General features: G+C 40.4%; 1 protein-coding gene across 1 annotated transcript in view; it reads left to right on the forward strand.

Moving 5' to 3' along the window:
- Positions 1-5,014: 5,014 nt before the first annotated feature.
- Positions 5,015-9,582, forward strand: part of FRMD6 (FERM domain containing 6) — a 103,336-nt gene continuing 98,768 nt past the window's right edge. Inside the window, exon 1 of the mRNA XM_006160536.3 lies at positions 5,015-5,071. The gene's annotated coding sequence lies outside the window, so the exon portion shown is untranslated. The remainder of the gene's footprint in view (positions 5,072-9,582) is intronic.

Below are 9,582 nucleotides of genomic sequence, written 5' to 3' on the forward strand. Positions count from 1 at the left end.
TAAGCTAAACAATGCCATTGAATGTATATACAGAAAGAAATAAATTAAAAATAAATAAATAAATAAATAAAAAAATAAAAACCCTAGCTATTTCATGGAACTTTTAACTTTTGTTTCTAAACAAAAAGTATTTTGAAACTCCATTACTGATGAGCTGTTTGACTTTGGGCAACCTGTTTGTACCCTGGTTTTTTGCAAAGTATGAATTATGATAGCACCTACCTCATAGGGTTGCTGTCATAATTAAATGAGATGATAAACATAAACTTGTAGGCCAGCTGATGTTGTGGTCGTTAAGGAAGCTGGATCTCACGTAGCCAGCTGCATGGTTTGAGTCCTGGATTGGTGGCTTGAGAAACGCTGTGTGTGAGTGCATGCATGCCCAAAATCCTGAAAGGAGAGATGGAGAAGGGATAGTGGAATAACCAACCCCCACAGGGGGTGATTTCTCATTTTCCCTCTCTTTCTGGTGAGCACATGTGTCTTCTAGCAAACAATAACAAAACAAAACATAAATTTGGCACAGTAGCTAAAACACAGTACATGATCAATAAATAATCAGCTGTCATCATTATTTTAAATGAATTGTGTTCTTGGAACCCACCCTTTAAAAAAATCATTTATTTCCTCCATGAGTTACTGAGTAGGAGAGATGCCACTATCCACCCCAGCTTTCAATCAGCCCTGGATCATGGGCAAGCATGGGTCTGCTGTTCTCAGGGAGGTCTCCTGACTTGAACTTGGAACCTTCTCATGTGGGACTGCCCTGAACTTGTCATTCATAGAACAAAATAGTATCTATCCATGCACCCTTGTACCTATCTATCAGATATTACCTTCCAAAGCCATGAGTGGGTCAGTACAATGGGGATGAAATATACAGATGTCATTAGGCAGCATCAATAGAGTACAATTATAAAATGGGAAGAAGTAGAAATCGGGATGCTTCTCTATCCTGGTTAGTTTATATTCCATTTTCTCAGAGTTACCTACCCTTTAGCATATTTATGGAAATGTTAATTAAGAATATGATTCATTTATACACCATTAGATTGATTTGTAATCTTCTGAGGACCAGCTGCAATTATATTATTCATTCAATCTGGTATGCCCTATTTCTTTATCTTTAGTTGAATGACTTTTTATTGACCACATTAATAATCATCACCTGAATTAAAAATAGGCAGTCCTTCCCCAATTTGAATTGGATGCATTGATGTCCATGTCATTATAAAAAGTGATAAAAAGATTACTAATAACGTGGTAAAAAGATTACTAGTCACATCTTCACATAGTCCCCTCCCCCCACACATTTGTTTATTCATTGGAAGTACATATGCTAGCTTGAGTATAAAATAAACAGTGACTTCAGTGTCTCTGTAGGTAGAAAGAAGAGTCTAGGAGATAGTAAGATGGCAAGATGTTGAGGAATCATTTGAATGTAAAACTCTAAGACAGGAACTTGTGTTTACCTCCATGTTCCTATGCTCCCCTAGAAGAGCTAGGGGGACTTCCCATCCAAAGTTCTGGCAGGAAGAGATTGAGAAGAATCAGAGAATGGTCTAAAAGAAAGATACAGAGAAGTTTGGAGATGGGGAGGAATAAAGCCCTAGCGAGAAAATGCCCTACCATCTCTGCACTAGCAGCAGGATAGTTGAGGGACAAAGAACATGAGCCTGGGGTTAGGCTTCCTGGGTTCAGATCTAGGCCCCCACACTATTTTAAGACCTTGGGCATTTTTAAGCCAGGGATAATGATAGCATATCCCTCAAAGGCCTGTTATGAGGATTCAGTGAGGTAATAGTTAGAAACCTCCTAAATCAATGACTTACAAAGATGAAGGCTAGGTTGACCCTTGAGAATGAAAGGATTTCAGAGTGCGATGAGGAACACGAAGAGAGCCTTAAACATCTGAACAGTCACGCGGTGAAGAGGAAAGTGAGTCAAGAAGGGACGTATAAAAGTTAACCAGGCATCTGTGAGGGATCCACCAACAGAACTGTTGTCCTGGTGATGTGACTAATCAACTCTCATTTATTCCATTTTCTTTAGTTTTCCTCAGTGGTTTTAAAGAGAAATGCCAGATAATAAATGCCTGAGCTGACCTGAATTTTGGGATTGCTAGAAACAGCTGGATTAGAAGGTCGAGGGATTGGGACATGAGACTACCCCAGGGCTTGAAGTGAAAAGGAAAGAAGGGAAGCCAAAATGGCTAATAAACTGAAAGGACTCGGATGGATTTGGGGCCCAAAAGTGTCGAGGTCAAATATGAGATCTGGAGAGAGGCAGCAGGCTGCACGTGGTGGACAGAGTAGTTTCTAAGCTAAGGGCTCAGAGGAGAAACAGCTTCAGGGACAGGAGGTCCACTTGACCTTCACATAGAAGTGGGACTGAGCCAATGGAAGCAAGGCTACTCCCTTCTTCTTGCCACTCTGTTCTCAGGGATTAGATGCATTGTTGGCAAGGAAATCAGTAGTAAATAACCAAGTGAACAAAACCCCTCTATCATCTTTCTTCATGTCTTGACAGACCACAGGGTACAGAAAGGCAGGGGGAAGCTGAAAGTAGAAATGAAGAATCCACTAAGGAACATCAGTAGATATAGAATATTGATCACTATATCATATGTTAATACTTCAAAATATAAGCAGGTATCTCATCAAATCAACCAAAAGTCTTCTTAAGGATAGCTTTTTTTCGTATCGATACCTGGGATATAGGCCTTTCATAAAGCATTTCAAGAAATGTTAATCCTTCTCTTGTTCTCATCTCAGTAAGTCTCTCTCTCCACTCCATACTCAACATGCATGTGTGCACGCGCATGCACACACACACTTCTTCCCTCCCTACATACAACTTATGGGATTCATTTATTTAACAAATATGTCAGACACTATGCTAGATGCTGAAGCCACTGCAGTTAGTGAGATTAAGTCTGAGCTCACGTGAGGCGTCAATTCTAGAAGGTGAGACAATTGATAAATAAGTGAACATAGTCATAATCTCAGAAGATGAAAAGTGCTATGGAAAAATTAAGTGATGTGATAAAAGAATATTTTATATTGATTGGTAGATTAAGTTGTATTACACATCAAAAATGTCATATATTAAGTATATATCCCCATTATTCTTTAAGAAATTGGGCACAAGTGACAAAAATTATTACTCAACAGACTACCAGTAGAAAGAAAATCACTTATTTGCTGATTCTGTTTTCCTGGTAAAGAAATCATCTTGAAGACTGGTTTAGGACTGGCCCTGTTGAGTAGAAGCTAAGTGAATCAGATCCCACCTGCTTGCCTGCATGGCTTGAGTCTCAGACCCAGCAGCTTGAAAAACATGTTGGATATGTGTGCGTGTGTGCCCCAAACCCCGAAAGGACAGAGAAATGAAGAAGGGACTGTGGTCAGACCATGTCCCATCAGAGCAGGTTAGGGGTTGCTTTCTCTCCCTCCCTTTCTCTCTGTCTGTCTCCATCTGGTAAGTGCATGTACCCTCCAGGAAAAAAATAAAATAAAATAAAGACTGTGTATATAGGAATAACAAATATATTGAGTTGTTGGAAAAGTCATGATGTATTTATCTCTGCAAAAATGCATCATGACTTTTCCAACAACCCAATATTAGAAAGTTTTGAAAAGAACCTGTTTAAGAAGTATCAGCCCCTGTACGCCCAACCCCAAATCTTACCTTCAATGCTAGATTTAGTTAAGACTGCTATTGTCCAGCAAATATTTTTCCATCAAAACTAAACATCTGGATCTGAAATCATTTGAGAGCAATCTTTCAAGTCATGATTTCTAATTGAAACTCTACAGTCTAATTACCAGTGTTCTTTCCTTGAAGAACCAGAGTGTAAGAATTCTACTTAGGCTAATAGAATGATTTATTAGGCTTCCCTTGAAAAAGAAAAATCTAATTTCTGCCTTGCCTGTAGAAGATTTCCTTAAGATGTTTTGGCACTTGGTTCTATTGCCAAGCCAAACAAGAGTGAATGCAGACTTTGTTTCTGACTTAGGGTCAGGTAAGAGGAAGAATGAGGATCTACTATCGGTCTGACCTCTATAATAACGAGGAAAATATTTTCATCTCACCAGTTAGTATAACCAGCACATCAGGGCCTTGTTTTATAACCAACATCCCACCACAGTGGTGACCTTGAAGGCCCAACCAACATAGAGTCCTTTAGTTTCAAAGAACTTTATATGAAATTCCAGAGCTGGGTTTTGTTTGTTAATTTACTCTGTGAGAAAGACAGACAGACAGACAGACACACACACACACACACACACACACACACACACACCTTCATCAGGGTCTCATGCTGTGATTCCCTACGCCCTGCCTAGTCTTCCCAGCCAGCTAGGATCATGGTTGTGTCCCTGGCATTCACAGGTTGATCTGGGAACTGAACCTGCCATGTTCCATATGGATCCAGCAGTCGCTTGAGCAGCATGTTACTGCTGCACTGTGGAGCCAGCTCTAGAGCTAGGGTATCTTATTTGCGCTTTCAGCCAGCATTCTTTTTTTAGGTAACTTAACACAAAGTTAATGGCATGATTGTTAGGCTTACAATCTATTCAACATAACTAAATTAAAACAGAAACCTTCTTCACAATGGAACATTTACTGGTTCTCTCAGGAAAGCCAGTATGGGACACGCTGTACACACCCGTTCAGAAAGATGGATGTTCAAATCTAGTGTTCTAGTTCAGCATGTCTCAGACACAAATCGCTAAGATGTCATAAAACAGCGAGTAGAACTTCAGTGACCCATGCCATCCATAACATTGTAATTAGTGTTTGAAAGTGACTCCTTCTAGAATATTATCTCAGATAATCAGAGTGTGCCTGAGGCATAACTCAGAGAGTAACCAGTCTGTCACCAGATTCCTTCTAACTTTCCTCCCTCATCTGTCTCCTCCAATGGGAGTGAAGGAAGCTGCCTTGTAATTCTATGATAGGAATGCTTTCTGTCAGCTTTTTTTAGTCTAATCAAGGAATCAGAGCTGAAAAACTACTTGGGAACTGGTGAGGCTCCGCTGCGGTAAACACCACATGGTAGACATTGGTAAGTTTTGTATCATGGGTAACCCATCCTTCGTCTCATCCTTTTACCAGATATTTTTCTATTAGAACCTGTCTTCTTTCCTTCAATCTTCTTTCAGCCTCTTGCAAAGGCAGTAGACCTATTTTCCTATATAATTCCTCAACTATATTTTAGTTAGCAACAGTATTCCCTTAATTTAGCACTGCCTTTGCCACCATGTCTTTCAACTCCAAGACCATCATGTAATTTTCTATGCTGGTTTATCCTACTTGGTGCAATTAACACCTTTGGTACACCACTGAGAATCACCTCTCCTCTTAGTGAAGGGCTTGGCCTGGCTGTCGCTGCCTTAACCAAACTATCGTACTTATATCTGGAGTATTCAATTAATATTCAACCATTCATGCCCTCAAGAACTGGAATGTGATGTTTGTGATGAATCTAAAACCAACATAGAATGAAAACAAAGTGTCTCTTCACATACATCTCCTGTAAATTTTTATACACTGCATTAAGATCAGTCTTTTCCCCTGGTTATAATTATGTTATCCTGCTTTTAAATATTTTCTCAAAACTTAATGAGCAAGAGAGCAGTATTTAATGAATTTTGTTTTTCAACTTTGTATCTCTAAATTGGGTAAATCGTCTTGAGTTAAATTGCAACATAATATTAATTCCTGTTCTGTGCTATTTCAGCACCATAATTACTTGTGTTCCTAGTTAGGGGCTCTTAGTGTATGATAATTAGACAGCTGGAAGGAATGATTGATAATCTGTTTTCTGCTTAATTCTTGAGCACTAAAATCTCTTTTGGAGCTTTTATTTTACAAAACATAGAAACAGACCAACTAAGGATAATAAAAAGAGCATTTTCAGTGTTAGGTAGTAAATACAGGACTGTATCACTATACTATTTAAGTTTCCATGTGAGATTATTTTGTATTTCATTAGTTACATGGGCATTTAAATCTCAGTGTAAGACTTCATTACATTTGCTCCAAGTGAATTTTGTTTTGCTTTTAAAATAAATTTCAGCAGTTACCAAAAAGAAAAATGGAATTAATTTCTTTATTATGATCTTCAGCCAGGATAATGAACAGTTTTTAATTTTAGAGAAGTATTCCTTTAAAACCAGTATGTCAAATTCCTGATTTCTCTTTTGGATGAGAACTTACATTTCAGCACGAAAACATGCTTTAAACTGAATCCTAAAGTAACCTTGAATTACATAAAAGATAAAAAATAATGAAAATTTTAAAATCTAATATACTAAACTATTGCCAACCTACTATCCCGGTGTCTGAAAAATACTTGAAAAGGGTTGTGAAATATAGCCGTCCTCATCCATTTCAATATAGTTTCATTTCTGGGAACCAGCAGTTAGCGTAATGGCTATGTCGCTGGACTCCCACGTAGTCGACCACAGTTCGCATCCCGGACCTGGTGGCTTAGAACTCACGCCGGGCGTGTGTGCGTGCGTGCCCAAGATCCCGAGAGGAGAATGGAGGAGAAGGGATTGCAGCGTGACCATCCCCCCTGGGGGGTGATTTCTCGCTTTCTGTCTCTATGTCTCTCTCTGTCTGTCTGGTGAGCGCACGTGCCCTATAGCGAAAACCTTTCAAAAAAAAAAAAAAAAAAAAATATAGTTTCATTTTTTTAACAAACATGTGAAAACACGCGTGACCATCCCCCCTGGGGGGTGATTTCTCGCTTTCTGTCTCTATGTCTCTCTCTGTCTGTCTGGTGAGCGCACGTGCCCTATAGCGAAAACCTTTCAAAAAAAAAAAAAAAAGAAATATAGTTTCATTTCTTATACCAACATGTGTAAACATCACCCATGAAGTTTATGCCTCCTTAAGGACAAAATGAGGCTATGCTGTTTTAAACAAGCTTGCTCACTCTGTGCGCTCTACCTGGGATACCTTAACCTATAGGTTCCAGTAGGCCTACACTTACATTTATATTTCATACTAAACTTGGAAATATTGAAAACATCCCCAAAGCCTAAGCTATCTCCCACACCAAAGAAATCATATACCTGGGGCACAGACATCAATACTTTTTGAAATTCCCCAGGGGATTTCGCAGTTCTTACAAATTGGAGAACCACTGCTTCAACCAGTTTCCAGGAACACTGTTCGTTCATTCTTTCCACCTGAGCTCTCAGGGGATGCATGCTCCCCTCCCTTAGGTTTTTCTGCTATTCCTATCTCTACCACGCCAAGCATGAAATATGTTGGAACCGTGTGCTTACATGCCTATTTTAATCTACGATAAGATTCAAGAGTATTTTTATCTTTGAATCCCAGAGTAAAGCCCTGTACCTGGGAGTATTCAATAAAGTAATGGAATGATTAACTTTTTCCTAAGAAAAATAAAAGCAAAAATATGGAGTCCTGTTAACATTTAAATACCATTGAATAAGTAGGAAAGTGTTTAGGATGAAGTTTCACTGGTAGGCAACCTCCCATGTTTAGGAAAACATTACATTGTACCCATGAAAATTTTAACTCAACAGCAAAATGAATCATACCAATCAAATATAACTTCACATTATTGTAAAAAGCACGTAAAATCATACCCGTAGTAAGAACTATCTAAAACAGCCCATCTTTTCTCAGATCCCCTTCCTCCTGTACCAGATTATGTATTGTTTTCCAAATCAATTCTTTCAAATTTTATGATGTTGCAGGGGTCTATAAAACTGATTTTAAGTTTAAAATACTTATTTACAAAAATCTAAGCATCTGCGTTTGTTTATTGTATTCAGTCATTAAGATAATTATGATCCAGAGAATATTCACATAGTAAATTTTCAACAGTCTGATTCTAGACAATAAACTCAATCTTAAACACAAATTCTTAAAAGTCTGTTTCAAGTATTTTACACCTTATCTAATTAGTTTATATTTGCAGCAGTGTTTCACAATGTAACAATATGTTATTTATCTGCAAGATTTTCATGCAGGAAACCTGAAAATAAATCAAATTTAGAAACTATTTTCCAAGATAGTAAGATATTTCTCATTGATCGAATTAGATTGGATTATTTCATTAGACATGAAATTAATTTAAGACCTTTGTAACTAGTATTCAATACATACTCCTTCTGAATGCATATAAGACAAAAATGAGAGGAAAAGTAGTCTTACATTTTTAAACACCAACGTTGTGATCAACTACAATTTTTAGTCTGTATATGAAATACGAACAACTAATTTAAAGAACTACTTTTCTTGTTCTCCTTTTCATTATGACTTCAAATCTAAGTGTAATACCCTTAGAAATGGCTCGGCTTTATAAGAAATAAGCTCTGAATGAAAAGACCAAAGATCACAGTTCCTAATATTCAGTTCTAATGCAACTCTTCCAGGTGAGCGTCAGCTGTTATGAATACAAAACTGAATTTCTTCTGTCATACAACCAAGGCACACAGATATTCACTTTCCATCAATAACAGCATGCTTTACGTTTTTATGTTTGGTTCAAAAGAACAGGGCAATTTTAAGGTTGACTTCTGCCAGCCTCAATCAGATTTTAGGTTGTGTCCTCTCTTGAGTACTTCTCTGCCTCCTCCTCTTTTCACTCAACTGTCAAAGCCAGACACATGCATCCCCTCACTCCTCCAACGGAAGGCCCAGTGGGGCGTTTCTGCACACTGGCCAGGGGTCACTGGGTGAGCAAGGCTAGGAAGGGCCTAGGAGGGCAGAAGCCCAGGAGGTTGGAGCTCTGGGGGTCGCGTGGCTAGGGGTCAGGTGCAGGCTGGGTCTCTCTTGTCTGCACCTGGTCCCCAGCACCAGGTCCTGGTGTGCGCAGATGACAGGAGAGGTGGAGCTCGCCCCTTCCCCAGGCTCAACAACTAAAGGTGGCAAAGAAGCTTCATGATTCTTAATGCTATAAAAGTATCTTCCAGGGCTTTCGAAAGATTTTCCATCTTCCCTTCGCATCACCCACTGCCCCCCTCTGGCCACCATCGACAGGGCGCAGAAACCGTTTCTGAGGGGTCACTGGCTAAAACCACAGCAGACAGAAGCTGTGTCTACCTGAAGAACTGGAGAGGCAGGGTTGGCGGGGGAGGCTTGGCTTCCTCGGCGGCCCCCTCCATTCAGCGTAAAACCTGCGAGGGCGCGGCGTCCCAAGAGGTAGGTGGTCAGGTGGGTGCAGGACTGGAGGACCGGCGGGAAGCGAGGAGTCACGAAGCCTCCTCCGCTGGGGACCGCCTCCTCTCTGCCTCGGTCGTTCTGCATTAGTAAGACGGTGTTCAGGCCAAACAGCCGCCCCCGGCCAGCCCAGCGCGGATCGAGAGGGAGCGTCCTGGGGAAGCGGGGGCCGGGCAGCCCAGAGGGCCATTCGGTCAGACGGTGGGAAGCCGACGGTGCCCCCTCGCGCCTCGGTCGCCGTCTCACGGGGAAAGGGCCAGATCGCCATGGTTCTAACCACAGCTCCCATCAAGGGATCCCCTCGCTCCCCAAGACCCCGGAGGAGCGGTTCCCTCGGCTTTCCGCGGTCCGCGACTCGCTGCACCCCTCCAC

Source organism: Tupaia chinensis, unplaced genomic scaffold, assembly GCF_000334495.1.
Source record: "Tupaia chinensis unplaced genomic scaffold, TupChi_1.0 Scaffold000688_1, whole genome shotgun sequence".
Taxonomy (NCBI): Eukaryota; Metazoa; Chordata; class Mammalia; order Scandentia; family Tupaiidae; genus Tupaia; species Tupaia belangeri.